Source organism: Anolis carolinensis, chromosome 3, assembly GCF_035594765.1.
Source record: "Anolis carolinensis isolate JA03-04 chromosome 3, rAnoCar3.1.pri, whole genome shotgun sequence".
NCBI classification, from domain to species: Eukaryota; Metazoa; Chordata; class Lepidosauria; order Squamata; family Dactyloidae; genus Anolis; species Anolis carolinensis.
The window spans coordinates 227130612-227146210 of record NC_085843.1 but is presented as its reverse complement, the minus strand read 5'-3'; the positions used below and the strand labels follow the sequence as shown (position 1 = coordinate 227146210).

At 39.6% G+C, this 15599-nt stretch overlaps 1 protein-coding gene and 1 non-coding gene across 5 annotated transcripts in view; both read right to left on the bottom strand.

Annotated features, from left to right (window-relative positions):
* The window catches only part of sorcs1 (sortilin related VPS10 domain containing receptor 1), a 597151-nt gene that overhangs the window by 215537 nt on the left and 366015 nt on the right, over nucleotides 1–15599 (bottom strand). The window lies entirely within an intron of this gene.
* Nucleotides 1585–1690, bottom strand: LOC134298143 (U6 spliceosomal RNA). Its single transcript, XR_010005094.1, has one exon. It is a non-coding gene; the product is annotated as a U6 spliceosomal RNA (small nuclear RNA).

Sequence of the window (15599 nt, the reverse complement as noted above, 5' to 3'; positions counted from 1 at the left end):
GTCTGATTTCAGGCTACTGGGAATTTCTTTGTTTATTCAAAGAGAATCCCTTTACAGCCTGCCAAATAAAGTCTTTCTCTTGACATCCCATCTGTGAAGCAACACAAAGATGAATATCAGTCCCTTGGGAGAGCCAGAAAAAACAATGAGAAAACAAAGACATCTTTTAGTTGTCTGAAGCTGACACAGTATATTGCACAGGTCTTAAATTTAAGAATACAGGTGGGTTTTTTCTTTTGAAAAACACTTTTACTTTGTTTTGCTGAAAATCTTGTTCTGTCATGCTGATTGTGCATTTTGCTTAAAGAAGGTGATATGCAGCAGACATCAACACAAGTTGTGGGATGGAGGGAGGCGTAACACCATAAGAATAATATACACTTTTTCTTTGCTGTCTGTTTCTCATTCTGCCATTAAGCATGCTGGGCTCTCGTAGTAAAGTGAGGCTTAAACTATTAACAGTAGTGTTTCATGCTTGTTTGGAAGATTTAAATATTATATAATAGCAGAAACTGAACCATTAATTACATTTATTGCGATGTGCATAGCATCCCAAACTTCATGAAAACAGAAAAAAGGAGGCATTAAAGTGGTTATGCAAGGCCAAGAGAAAAATCCTTCCATGCCAGTGCGGTGAGAAGAATAAGCAGAGCCTTTGATTATACTTGGTGGCTCTTTATAACTCCTTGGATGATATATAAGCTGTAAGTAGAGAAATTAGGTACCACAAATTGTGGGGGAGCTATTTTACAACACCATAAATAACAAGACCAGAAATGTGGTGACCAAGAGGAAGGTGGAAGGAGGAAGTCCTGATGGCTCTTCCTCACAGAGCATGAAGCAACAGCACCCCCTGTGACTGAATCTGAGCACAACCTCAACCTCCAAGGCACCAAAAACTGGACTTCAAGACTACATGCCTCCTTCTTTTGTCTTATTCTGTTCTGTCCTGCTTCCAAACGGCATTGAATGTTTGCCATGTATGTGTACCGTGATCTGCCCTGAGTCCCCTTGGGGAGATAGGGTGGAACATAATTAAAGCATGGTTGTTGTTGGTGTTGTTGTTGTTGTTGTTGTTGTTGTTGTTGTTGTTGTTGTTGTTGTGTCTATAGGGTATTTCTGATATTGCCTTGGAGGATTCCAATACCCATGATCCACAAGGATCCCTGACAGAAAATGAGGATCTTGGGTGAATACAGCCACAATGTCCATGGCTACTCACCTTTCACTTGCCCTCATGTAAACTTGCCAATGTGATTTGCTTATTTCCAGCAAAACAATAAGTATATTTTCCTTGGCTCCAAAGATGAGAAGCAGCAATAACAATATCCTAGGTGCACCCATGTTGGATTTACTTTAAGACATTATTATTGATGTGTTGTCTAAGACATTACTATTTCTTATTATTATTATTTTAAGACAAACTTATTATATATAGGGTTTTTGTGGTAAGATTTGTATTTGCCGTCCCCAGATGCTGAGAGAGTGTGATTATCTCAAGCTTACCCTGTGGATTTCCATGGCTGAGTGGGGATTACAACTGCTATTCAGAGTCATGGCCCAATGCTCAAACCACTACACCATAAAAATATGGAACGTCTCATGGATTTGTGTGTCATACTTGTGCAGCGGACATGCCAATCATTTCTGTCTTGTTCTAATTTGATATGTATTCTGCTGAAATGAGCACAGCTCTGAGACTGATTGCTTGGTAAATGTTTATGGGGAAAGACTAGTTTCCTGCAGTTTGAAATGTAATGCTCACTATTTTGATAACTAAATAAAGCACATACTCTTGCCAAAGACTGATGCATCATTTTCAGCCACCCAGACTGCTTTATGTATTTATTTTGGGGTAGCATATATCATTTAACAACACAATAAGACTGACATGAACAAGCAAATGTATTATGAAAATTTGCTTACTTCAATTTGTTGTGAAACGCTGAACTCTAAAACAATTTCTGAATTTTACAAAAAAGAAGAACTCATTTGGAATCAAGACATATATTATCTATCCCTAGCTATTGAGTATATGTGAATAAGACATATAATTTTAATCCACTATAACATTCACGCAGATGGATTTTGGCTACTTCAGTATTCAAGTGAGTCATGCATTGAGAAAATTGATAATAATAATTATATACTTTAAAGTTTTTTTATGTGTCCATACTTCTCTTAAGTTATAGGAAACAATTTTGTTAAGTAATCTTATTATTGGTCTTACACTCAGTACTAGGTACAGGAACAGCTATATTACCAGTGACCTTAAAAATAGAGCATTACATGATCTGTGAAGGCAATGATGTTCAGAAACTTTCCTATATATTGCAAAACAATAATAAATATTTAAGGCAACTTCCTTAATATTATATTACTTTTAATTCTCTTTTTTCTCTTACTTCCAGTCTCTGACTATTTTGGATTAAAGGATACCAGCCAAGTAGTCAAAAATAGTAGTAGTAGTAAATAAAGTAGTAAATAAATCTACTCTAGGTGAATACACACATGAATGAATGATTTAGGTGTACTACTTGTAGGAAAACAGCTTAATGGTGTCTATCAGCTGAGAAACACTGACATGAAATCAGTCACCTTTTGAGAAGGCACAACCAATATTTTTTAGCAAAGACAAATAAGATCTCTTTTTTCTTCATCATATTATAATTTTTTTAATGTCAGGAGCAATTTGAGAAGCTGCAAGTCACTTCTGGTATGAGAGAATTGGTGGACTGCAATGGCATTGCCTGGATGTTTGACCATCCTGTGGGAGGCTTCTGTTGGATTTTGGTTGTGTGTGTATGAAATGTGAATCAAGTGTTTTTGCTGTTTTGCAAGTGTGTGTTTCAGCAATGAAACAGTTAACAGCAGGCCAGTTTGAATGACAGCCTGCTGTGGCCAATACGACATGATTTCCGGCCTTGGAGGACAGGACTTCTTTTGGACCAAGGAATGTGCTTCTTATCAGTTGAACTGTGTGTGCTGAGTGGCAAAGAAAGAATGCCTGCTTCCAGCGATGGCTTTTGCTGTTATGTAAATATCTTTGTATATATTAAATAAGTGTTTGAACTGCAGATGTCTTTGATTCTGTACTGCTTCTCAGAATGAGAGCAAGCAGTCTGACATTGGAGAAGAATTGGTGAGGGAAGAAGATCACCAATTCATCAGGGTGCTGATGCAGAGCTGATGATAGATGGTTTTTGAAGAAACCCACACACGCACCCCTGCAGAAACAGCTTCTCCATGGGAAGCTGGAGCTGGCAGATGGGAGCTCACCCCACACCCTGGATTCGAACCACTGACCTTTTGGTCTGCTGTCCTGCCGGCACAAGGGTTTAACACATTGCATCCCTGGGGGCTCTTATCATATTATAATGAATTGATGTTCAATGATAGGAAATAATTTTAAAAAAAATGTGGAGAGAAATTTCTCAGTAGGGATCTATGATGAAACTAACATTGGAGCATCATTCCAGCATAGCTACATTTAGATTTGTGTTAGAATCCCAACAGAGGTAAAACTACTATCTTAAGTACTCTCTGACCTCCTTCTTTGGAAACATTGGCATATGAAATGATTGAATGAGGCTTTTTAAAAAAAAACAAAATCCAACAACTCACAATTTGCATTTTTAAAACTTCTAGAATACATTTTAGCTGTCTTAGAAATATTTGCACGATACTTTTAGCAATTACCATTCTCTTCCATAGGAGTTTCCGTACAGCTGACTACCCTGAATTAAATTTCCAGGAAAATTGTCATCTCTGTCAGGAAAAGTAACCATATAATAATGTACAGGTAACAGATGTTACTTTAGTGTTATGCTCTGGGTCCTTGGATCAAAGGAATCCCATCATGGTACATGGGAATTCCTTATCTGTGTAGTGTAACCAAATAGGGATTGGAGGAAATGTGCACAACTTAATCCGTTCAACATCATTTCTATTACTTCGTACACATGAAAGTGGATGTCCTGAAAGGAAGGTATCATGGATAAACTTTCCAATGGTCAAAATCAAATAAAAAATCTCCATGGGTACAGGAAGCTCCTTCCCCCCACCATTTGTAAGTTAAATTACCATGCTCTTGACAGAATGCAATATCGGAGTGCATCTAAGTAAGGCTCCTGGTCTTTTATGATCTTTCAGATGCCTCTCTGTAGGAGCCACAGCTGCGCCATGGGTTAAACCCTAGTGCTGGCTGGATTGCTGACCTGAAGGTGGCCAGCTCGAATCTGCGAGATAGGGTGAGCTCATGTCTGTCAGCTCTAGCTTGTGGGGACATGAGAGAAACCTCCCAGTAGGAAGGTAGCACATCCGGGAACCCGCTGGGCAACGTCTCTGTAGACGGCCAATTCTCTCACACCAGAAGTAATTTGCAGTATGTTTTCAAGTCGCTTCTAACACAATAAAAATATGCCTTTATCTGCAATGAAAAAGGAACTCCAGATGTCACAATTTATTCTACATTTTAAAAAGCCGCTACAATTCATATCCTTGACAGAAAATACAATGAAGTGACTTTCAAAGAAAATGTTATATCTATCTTAGGTCACAGAATCCAGATATGTATAGACATTGCTGGGAATAATTTATTTACCTCTATAACTCTTCTCTAAATGTCATGGACAGAGATTTATATTATCTTTGAGAACTTTGGATTTACTGTGATGATCAATTCTTTGTTAATAGATAAACTCCACACCATTTACTATTATTTATGGCCTGACAACAGATCAATTAGATATTTCCATATTCAAAACTTGCACGTTCCTTTAATGTAAATATTTAAAACTGACATAAATTTGGACAATATGTTTGATGGGACAGAAGATTTAGAACAATGAGGCAAACATATTTTTTCAGTTGACTGGATTTCTATAAAGCTAACAGATTTATTTAAAGTAAGGAACTCTTCTTGGTTGAATTTGGTATTGACATAACAAATATAAGTCAATAAATTTCTGAAAAACATAGATAATCCTGTGTATATTATGTAGAGCTTGGAAAGGTTACTTTTTTTGGAGCAACATGACTATTAAAGTTACAAAAGTGGGTGCAGTGTTATGATTTGGGGGAGTGTGGTTTATGTAGTGATTTGAGCATTGTAAACCACGAAAACCCTGTAATAGATTTGTCTTCACCATAGGCCAGAAATAACTTGTGGGTACACAATTATAGCTATCTAAGTAATGTTTTCAAAGTCTAACTTTAAGTTTAAGAATCTCAATTAATAGTGCTAGGAAAGGTTTGTGGTTGAATCCTAGAGAGTTCTAGCCAGTCAAAGTAGATAACTTTTGAAAGCCCACAGTATATGTATAAAACCAGTTTCATACACACCTTGTCTGAACAAGTTGAATGGAAAAATGCTTAACAGACATTTTTACAGTTTTGTGTTGCACTTCCAAGACCCTTGAATTGTTTGTTGGCTCTTAGATTGTTTTACAGCTTTGCTTACAACTAAGTCCTTGGATCCTAACAGTGATAAATGCCTCTTGATCTTGGGCTGTTAATAGCACCTGCTGCCTTCCTTTCTCCTGATAAATCTTCCACAAGTTATGAGCCTGGCTTCCTTTGGTGATGATTCCAACACTCTGACCAGTTGAACCACCTGATAATTTGAGTCAGAGCAGCAGTTCCTTCTCAGTGACCGAAAATGCAGACGTGGAATTCCCTTCCAGTAGTAAACCAGGTAATCTTCTCACTCTTGTCATTTAAGCATCATTCATTTTTACAGACTTTGGGAGTAATTTGTAAGTATGCTGTTTGCTCCTATTCTGATTATGATTTTCATTTTAATATATATGTATGATTGTAGAGAATGGATGAGTAATTTCCAGGAGTTCAAGCTGCTCTCATCTCTGGGTCCTCAGAAAGCTTCTCAGTTGCCACACTCACCATTTCTCAGACCTCTCAGTTCTGCCTACCTATGGCCTCTAAAAAATGGGACTTGTAATTGGGAAAACACATAACTATTTGAGGAATTTGTGGTGGACTTGCTTTATATCCTTCCATTTTTAAGAGTGCGAATGGTAGATTGGCAGACACAAAAAGTATGCCTTTCCCCATGTGCCAATCAAATGTACCTCTGAAGGCTATAGGTCTGAGAAAATTCTTAGCAGGATAATACAAAGAGGCATGAGAAAATCCTTCAGAGGAACTGGATTCAAGTAACACAGGACTTTTTAGGGGATAACTAGCACTTTGAACGATGCCCAGAAATAGATTACCAGTAAAGTTGCTGTAAACTATATTCACTTGCCCCCAATCTCCAGCCTCCCTCTTTCCTTTACTAGTTGATATCTTGCAGACCTCTCTATGTCAAGAGAAATGCTATTTTATTATTAAGAAAGTGACAGTATTCAATGAAGGCAAATAGAATATTTTAAAATGAAATATGCCCATAACACTGCCAGGGTTCCTTCTTTGAAAAAAAGACACAGAGGATGTGATGGGTGAAATATTACCTTCCTTCTGTTCCCAAATCTGGACTGTGATCAAAATGGCATATTAACTTCATGCAGTTTCACTCGCATATGCAAAGTTCTATTTAAATGAAGCTTTTAGGGCTTGATATAATGCATTGTTTAGTTGAGTGAGCACAGAAGTACAAGCCAATGTGCCTTTGAGTGACTGGAAAATGTCTTCTTTCTCTGTGGGATCTCCTAGCTGGAGCCTGCATATTCATGAATTGCAAGTATCTTCATTTTGCCCAGCATTTTCTGCCCAGCAAATTGAGCTTTTCTTTTTTTTAACACCTTTCGGGTAAAACATAAAACAGATGTGTTCACTATCTGTAACAGTTGCAAATCTCAGAGTCTTTTTCTTCCGCTACAGGTATAAGAAACATTTTTCAGTATAATAAAATGCAACTCATGCTTGAGCATTCTCAATAAACTAACCCATCCTGCCAGTTATAGAAATATATTTTTTCCTTTCATAAGTTGTTTCTCATAAAAAGCTATATGCTTGTATAGAAATAGCCCCAAATTTGATTCAGTATTTTCCACTCTGTTGAGCAAAGCCACGTTTTCTTAGCTGTAGCCCCCTGTACCGAGCCATTTCCTCATTGGGCAAGAGTAGGAGGTGGAGGGACAATCAAAGTGTCCAACTATTTTTTATGGCTAGATTCAGAGCAATGAAACAATCCAGAGGGGCTTCTGTGGATTGTGAGGGAAGGGTCTCAAGGGGACAGCAGCTGAGAAAATGTATTTTTTCTGGAAAATGTTGGTCGTTGGTAAGGAATTCCAACCTCTGCATAGTCCAAAGCTGGATTGCCATGGCATACGCCATCATAATTCAGCAATCACAATTCATCATAGGCTAGCACCCTATCAGTAGCACATGCAGCCAAAAGTCCAACTTATGCAAATGTTTATATATTTTCTTTTGCCATTGCAAAAGTAAATATTCCCTTACATCTTCTACAATTTCTGAAGTCTCACTCTCCAGACGCAACTATGGGGTGGGAGGAGATTAGAGAAGCACCTGACTTTTTCCCCATAGACAAATGCAAAATTATTATATTATTCTGTGAAACCTCCAGAAAGGCCAAAATGAATTTCAAACGTTGATATCATTGCCTTGTATATGGCTATGGGGACATAGCCAGATGCTTCTGTGATCCTTTCATTTAATAGCTATGGAGACGTGGCTTTCAACCTGTGAGTCCCCAGTAGTCTTGCGCATTTATATGAAATCACTTGCCATTTCTATTTGTACCATTCCTATTGCCCCTCTTCCTTCTTCTTTCACTGCTTATGGAAACAGGCACCTATGCAAATGGGCTTTTCCATCCAAGTTCCAAAAAAAACCCCAAAGATTTTTCAGATAATGGCCAGCAAAGCACCAGAGCCTGCCAATTAGGGCCTACAGCCAAGGGGGCCCAGTGCTTGGCTGTAGGCACTCTGAGCCAGGGCCTATAGCCAAGCACCGAAAATCAGCCAACCAAACAGATACTGTTCCCTTCTGCCTTTGGTTTCACTGTTTCTTTTGCTCCTGTGGGTTGTGCCATTCCTTGCAATCCAAATGGACAGAACAGTACAAAATCATGAAAGAAACAGATGAAACAGGATTCGGGCCTTACTCTAGACCCCAGGTGTTTTGTTCTACAACTCCCAGAAATCAGCCACTTTACCAGATGTTAGGATTTCTGGGAGTTGAAGACCAAAACATCTGGGGACCCACAGGTTGAGAACCACTGCTATAGAGAGTGCAGTGGTAAGTCCTTTAAGAGGTTACAAATCTGTTTCTTCATTTTGCAGCAACTATTAGCCTCCCTCATGGAAATGGATATTTTGAGACTGGCATTGTAACTACAATGGATTTTTATGCTGTGACTTCACAGATCACTACCGATGAAAACCACATAAACCAGTGTTGCCTTTAATGCATGGGCATACTGCCAGTTGCCGGGGGCCCCACAGGCATTGGGGCCCCATGCTATTCTATGCACAGACCAGAATTTAACATTAATTTTCTGACCACACACCTCAACATTCAAATCTCCTGATAATTTAATAGGAGAACAATTACTACTTGTAATAACAAGTTGGAATGTCTGCATTTGAGAGAGAAAAAATTACTATTTTAATTGTTTGCAATAAAGACATACACTACCCTTTCATCCACCTTTTTTCACATCTTCCCCTTTTTCCACTCCCCCCACAGATGTGGAGAGATCAGACGAAAAATGAAAGGGCTTTTTGTGTTGCGTTATGCAGCACATAAAGCAGGGCACATTTGGTACCAGTGGGAAGGAAAGAGGGAAGTGCCCCTCTCCCCTTCGATGAAGGGGGTCAAAGGGGGTCCTTTCCTCTCCTCTTTTCTCTTCTTCCTCCTCCCTTTTTTATTCCTGTGAGTGATTGTGTAGGTAGAGGCCAGTGCTTTGCCTGGAGGCCCATAATGCTTGTAAGATGGCTCTGACACAGAGCCTAATCAAATATTTTGTATGCATTCATATATATGAAATGTCTGGAAAAGAGTTGAATTTCATTTGATTGATCTTGTGCAGTGACTTGGCATTCTCAGCGTTCATCATCTCAAGCAGATGACTATCATCCAGAGTATTCTATGTCACAAGCAAAAGGGTAACGGGAGACACTTCATTACAAAGGGAAGTTTAAGGTGAGGAAAACAGCCTGCGAAAACCACTTGCAGAACAACTTCATAGCCTAATCCTGAAGATATCTATTCAGTGATAAGCCCTGTTTGAGTTTGTGATGATTATCAGCAAAGAAATGTCATTGTTGCCTTAGGTAGAAAAGTTTTGTTTTATGGTAGTGAAAGACAAACAGACTCACAGTCATGAATTGGTCCATTGGGAATTGTTTTTTTTCTAGCACCAAATCGAAAATCAACCACCAGACACTGCATGTAAGATACTTCCACATGCCATGTGTTTTTAAATTGCTATATCGCTTCTTCCTTTGCAGAGAAGACCTACAGAGAGAGAAATACTGTCTATCCATGCATCTTGAGAGTTGCCTATCTATCATATTTAATACATTTCTATTCATTTTTAAATTTGATATTTCCTTCTACTAACTTAACATATTAACTAACTTATTAACATGGTATTTCCAGGTTATTTACTCTTTTCTCCAATTTATTTACTTTTCACCCTTCTCACTGCTTTCATCCACCTGCTTTCATCAATTATACCAGAGGTGAGTGTCATGCAGTTCTCTAGATGTTGTTGCATTGCATCTAAAATACTCCTTGCTATTGGCTATGCTGGTTAGGAATGAAGGGAAATGCAATTATACATCTGGGAAGTTATATGAATTCAACTCCATTGAATCATGGAATCACAGAATCATAGAATTGGAAGAGATCACACGGGCCAGCCAGTCCAACCCCCTGCCATGCAGGTTCAGTACAATTAAAGCACCCTCCACAAATGGTCATCTAGTCTCTGTTTAAAAGCCTCCAAAGAAGGATCCTCCACCAGACTATGAAACAGTGAGTTCCACTGTTGAACAGCTCATATGGTCAGGAACTCCAGATCTACAAAAAAAAAAAGCCAAAATGGATCTGATGAGGAAATAGTTGCATGTAGATGCTTTATTCTGTTGTCGTTTTTAAAATGATAATTGTATATATGGGGAAAGATTAAGATTTCTAAATTCTGCCATAGGAGGAAGAGAGAAGCTTTTAAACCTTTCATTGGATTCTTGATCTGGCTTTCTGTTCCAGAGTTACTATCTTCTATGTTTAGGATAAATAACAAACTAAGTAATTTGGATTTGATTTGTACACCAAGACATGAATGGAAGATACATCCAACAGGTATCTTCCAAAACTAACCGATATTCTGTGATTTCCACTGGCATTTCTGTAGTGTGCAACTGCTCGACTGAAGAAGAAGAAAAAACACATTACTAGGCTGATACTGGTCTCATAATAAGGCAGGAATGAAGGGGTAGGAGGAAATGGCCATATAAGGAGGTACGAGCAGGCCAGGAACACAGCCGATGGGTTATCACATGGTTTCCCTGAAATCATGTGTTTTGAGAGAAACGAAAGTAATGAAGAAATGTAATACTGCACCACAAATATGCACCAATGGTTTGATATGTGGGCGGTCGTAAACTGAACCCACTGCCTTGTATAAATAGACACTCGACCCTGTCTGCGGGGTTCTCCCTTTTCAGCATCTAGTTGTGCGTGGGATGAACCTCTGCAGCTGCAGGAACTCTAGTAAACTGCTTTCTTTGGAAGAAAAAGAAAAAACCTCCAGTTGTCTGTCTCCTACTTCCACTGCGTCCGCACAAGACACACGACAAGCTGAGAAAAGGGGAAGTCTGGCTTCCGCTACATTTTCTGGTGACCCCGACGTGATTCCACAATAAGACGGGCCAGGAGATCGGAGACGGATCCCGTTGGCGGGACGGTCCCAACTCGGCGGTGGGGGCCAGAGGCAACTACCGTGAGACGAGAAGGGGCCCCTGAATATTGTAAGACCGGCTGCGGTACTTGCCTCTGATGCCAACGCCGGCCGACGGTGGGAGCCGCAACGACAGCGAGGTTCCAAAGAAACCAGGCAGGGAAAAGGATCCAGGGAAAAGTCCAGGGGCGAAGGTTGGTCCGACGTCTACAGCAATCTGGCAAGTATAGTGGTTAAATGAGACACTAAGGGAACAGCGCCGGGAGGGACACAAAGGTTCCCAGGGAGGTATAAAAAGGGGTTCTGTCTTGTGATTCCTGACACACACCGTTGAGTGTCCAGGTGCCCAGTCCAAGGCAGTCCCCTCTATTAGGCAGGATGGGAGGCAGTGGGTTCAAATCCACCACCCCATTACAGTGTATGTTAGACAATTTCGGCTCAGTTGCAAGTAGAGCCGTAGAAGGAATTCCCCAGAGAACAAGACTTGTGAGGGTGCCCCAAGACCAAGTCGTGCAGGGCTCATGAGGAGTCGCAACTCCCGGGGAAAGGAAAAAAAAAACTGTTTGATTTCTTTGTCATGTGTGGGGAATAATGAGTTTCAAGTTCTGCATGTTTCGTGGTAATATTGAAGTGAAAATGAAAAATGAGTCTATAGATTTACACAAAAAATGTTGAGCACAAATATCTAGAAATGTTTTATTACGGTTGAAAAAATCTGATTCGAAGAGGGTCTGTGTTAGTTTGCTTTTGCTGACAAGCTGCAGAGAGGCGAGAAAAAGGGAGGGAGGCTGTTAAAGTGGTGTCTTTCAAAGGAGTTTTCCTTGTTATTTCTGAGGAACAAAAGCTGTTTTCTTAAAAAGTTTTCCTTTGCACCTGGGCCTCATGCCAAAAAGATAGTGGGAAAATCTTGGCAGACAGTCCAAGGTAAAAACGCCCTGTCATTCTGGTTAAACTCAGGCGAAATGCCCAGAGAAAGATAATGGAATTCCAGTGGACAGCCAAGGTCAATGAAAGCCGCTGTGAACTAGTGAAGTTTTAAAAATGTAATGTGAATCTAATATGAAAAAAAAAGAAAGAAAATGATGATGTAAATGTGTGTATATATATATATATATATAATATTTTGGGGTTCTGTCTTTCACCTGGATCTTAAATCCTTGCTTTGGACTTATTTTGGGACAACTGGGTGAGAATGTTTCATGAGCTGAGAGAGAGTGTGTGATTTTATCTAAACAACTAACCACTAATCAGAATTCCTGTGGACCTTGTGTGAATGAGATGTATGTGTTGAATTCAAAATGCATAAAGAGTTATAAACAATGTTAGTAGATTTGTTCAGAAGCAATTCGGAAGCTGTAGATATTTTTTTTGGGGAAAAAAATGGTCTTAGGCTTGAAAAAAAAAATTCCTTGTTTTGAAAGAACAATGCTTCAGTGTTTTTAGAGAACATGGTGATACAACAGATAAGAGCTGGACATCTGCCCAGAAATTGAATCTCAAGGAAAAAAAAAATGAGCCTGAACAAGTGCACTTTTGAAAACTCAAGCCTCTGTGGGCTACTCCCCCTTTTCCTGTTCTACAGACTTAAAACCCCTTACAGGTTATAGGGAAATGTTGGAGGTTCTTTTTTTTTGCAGCACTTTGGAATACAGGTGATCTTGGTGAGTCAAGAAGAAGGAGAAGGAATGTGAATGAATGTTTTGGAAAGGAGAATGCTGGAGGGTTTACATTTTTGATGGACTTTATTTTCTTACTGCGTTCTCCTACATAATAAAGGTGTTTAAAGTTTGAATTTTTAAAAGCATCTTAAAATGTGTATAACTACAGAGAATAAAGATTATGTTTATTAAGAAAAAAAATAAAAATAAATTATTTTTGAAAAAAAAAAATTGACCCCATATTCCTGACACAGAAGGATTAAGAACTGACATTGATTTTTAAATTTTTGATTGACATTTTATTCAAAAAGGGAGCTAGTGCCCAAGTGATAAAAAGTTATCCTTTTGAGAACCAAAGACATGATATAATTGGCTACGTCTCATGTTGCTTCATAATAATTTTGTGAGATTTGGATTCTGGACTTTGTGATTTTGGCCCAACTCTTTCTAAAGGTTACGGAAAGGAAGGACTAGGACTTTTGTAAACGGGACATTAGATCATGCAAATAGGGGCATTTTTTCCATCGCCCCCAGCCTGGATTTTGCCAGATTTGAGAAGCGGCAGGAGGCTTTTCAACGTGTGTTACTAACAAATTTTGAGCTGTTCAACGAGTCGGTGTAAAAGGGGAATTGAGTAAGTTTAACACTGCAGCAGGACTGGAGTGGAAGATTGCATTGCAGCAAGTGGATACACGATTGTTAAATCGTTTGCGGAAAGGAAAAGAAAAAGATGCGGAGAAGAAAGATTTTGTTGGATTTCAAGACAGATGAGTGTGTTGTCAAAGGCACAACCTCTGAGGAGGCCTGCCGTGGATGTGAGCGAAACGACTAGAGAGAGTGCTTCAAGAGCCATACAGCCTGGAAGGATGAGTATTTCCCTCCCCTTCTTTTCCCTCTCATTGTTTTTTGCTACAGGTCCTGAACTCCTGTATGGGATAAACCCAGAAGTCTATGAGACATGTTTATTGAGAGGCCTGGGAGGGCCTATAGGTGTTGCTGAGTGTTAAGGCTGTGATGGAGTGTGGCATCAGGCTGGAGGCTGTAAGGGCTGACCAACTCAACAACATACAATTTTCTATTTTGACCCAACTCTCCTGGATAGGACCTTTTGTAATGGGACATTGCAAATAATTCGGATTTTTGACGGATTTGAGAGACAATGAGGGACTTTTTCATATGCCATCTAACAACCTTGCTTTTTAAGCCAAAAGGAGGATATAGCACGGAGACAATGTGACAAAGAATAAAATAAGTTAACCATTGCAGCAGGACCAGAGTAAAAAGGATTACTGCAGATCGCGAAAGAAGGCCCATGGAGGAATCATTTCTCAAGAGGCCATGGAGGGGTCATTTGGGAGCTGAATAGTGGCCTACCTGCCTCACCCGTGGAGAGACAAGGGATTTCAACAAGATTGGCTGAGACAAAAGTGATGCCGAACAGGATGATCGACAGATGGGTAATCCGTTCCCCCTCCCCCATTCTCTCTCACTGTCTTCCTGCTTTCTTTTTCAGCTTTTTGGACTCCTGTTCCAAAATTGGAGATCCATAAGGCATTGTTACTGAGAGGCCTGTTTTCCAAAATGGAGATCCATAAGGCATTATTACTGGAAGGCCTGTTTTGGAATCCAAAACCCGTAGGAGTTTAAGTCTACCCCACGCCACACATACTGGGTATGACAGCTAAAGCCCTGTGAGAGATGGAGATTTTCTTTACAGACTTTTCTTTACACAGAGACAATCCTTAGAGACTAGAGACTTGATTGGACAAAGAGACTTTCTTCAAATTAACTGAACATTATTCCTTTGATCAAGGAAGAGGAAACACACCCCCAGTTTGACTTTATGCCAAAGACTGAAAAGACCTGAAAGTTGGACATGTATGTGAATGGCCACCTCTGGCCATAGCAACAAATCCATCATCGGAAGAAGCCAAATGACTGAGCTAGATCAGAATTCTACTGTGGACTATGTCCTTTCTAAAACCTGATTAATATTTTTAATCCTCATGTGTTGTTTACCTCTGGTGATGAAACTATGTACAAATGCTATTCTGCGCTCATTTTCCACTGAAAAGATAGCTTGGCTGCAAGCTAGAAGGGATTGGAGGAACCCATAAGTCTGCTCATTTAGTTTGCTTCAGCTTTTGTATACACGCTTCGCAAAAAAAAAAATGGGGGAATAAGGCAGGAATGAAGGGGTAGGAGGAAATGGCCATATAAGGAGGTACGAGCAGGCCAGGAACACAGCCGATGGGTTATCACATGGTTTCCCTGAAATCATGTGTTTTGAGAGAAACGAAAGTAATGAAGAAATGTAATACTGCACCACAAATATGCACCAATGGTTTGATATGTGGGCGGTCGTAAACTGAACCCACTGCCTTGTATAAATAGACACTCGACCCTGTCTGCGGGGTTCTCCCTTTTCAGCATCTAGTTGTGCGTGGGATGAACCTCTGCAGCTGCAGGAACTCTAGTAAACTGCTTTCTTTGGAAGAAAAAGAAAAAACCTCCAGTTGTCTGTCTCCTACTTCCACTGCGTCCGCACAAGACACACGACAAGCTGAGAAAAGGGGAAGTCTGGCTTCCGCTACAATATCATCTTAAAAGGAGGCTAAAGTAATGGCATTAATTTATAACAAAGCTCTGAGTTTTTTCATGTTGTGCATCATGCAGACATGAAAAAATACTCCTTTTTGTGCTTTCACTCATTTGCACAAGTGCTTATGTACATCAGTAATCTGTATATGGTGAGCAGACATAAATAAACAGAAGAAATTGAAAGTTAAGAAAAATAGTAGGTGTGTGACAAACCTGTACTATTCTGTAAAGATGATGAGGTCAATTGGAGTGGAGTTAGTAATGTACTCTAGTTTAGTATGAACTTTAAAGGACCATATAAGGTACCTTGGCTTAAGCATCTTGGATAGTTCCTTTAGACTTATTGTAGAGGGGTTTACTCAGCATCCCAATAGTTAATTAAGAACCTCCCCAAATATCCATAAAAGCCCCTAGTCCTTCCAAAAGAATATGGATCTCATAAGCATCCC